The sequence below is a fragment of the Plecotus auritus genome (assembly GCF_963455305.1).
Source record: "Plecotus auritus genome assembly, chromosome: 6".
NCBI classification, from domain to species: domain Eukaryota; kingdom Metazoa; phylum Chordata; class Mammalia; order Chiroptera; family Vespertilionidae; genus Plecotus; species Plecotus auritus.
In genome coordinates, this window is record NC_137773.1 from 176273656 (window position 1) to 176274184 (window position 529).

The following is a 529-nucleotide window of genomic DNA, read 5'->3' on the forward strand; positions in this document are numbered from 1 at the left end:
CACGAACACAGCCACCCCCAGCACATCACAGCCTCATGCCCACTTGGCGCAGCCTCCCCAGCAGACCCATCCAGGGTCACACACAGACTCTGAAGCGCGAGCACGTGCGCACGCACACAGGCACGCACACAGACGCGGGCGGGCACAGCAGGGACCCCTCACCTGCGGGGCAGATGCCAGCATGAAAACAGGCACACTCGAGCCACAGACACGAATGCATCCCTTGCAGGCAGGTGAAGGCAGGCCGTGAGCTCCCCACTTCTGAGCCTGGGGGCCCCTGTGCCCAGTCCCCACACCCCTCGTCCTGCTCTCCAGCAGCTGGGGGCCCTCTGGCACTGCTGCAAGGGAGGGGCAGTTGCACTGGGGCCGCAGAGCAGGGAGTGGAAGGCCTCCCGGAACCCTGTCTGCTCCCCACCCCAGGGTGCTGTCCCCCTTCCTCTTCTTGGGCTGGGGGTGCTCCTGCCCACTCCCCACCTATCTGCACAGGGCTCCCCAAGGTAGAACACACAAATGCACAGCACAATCCCAG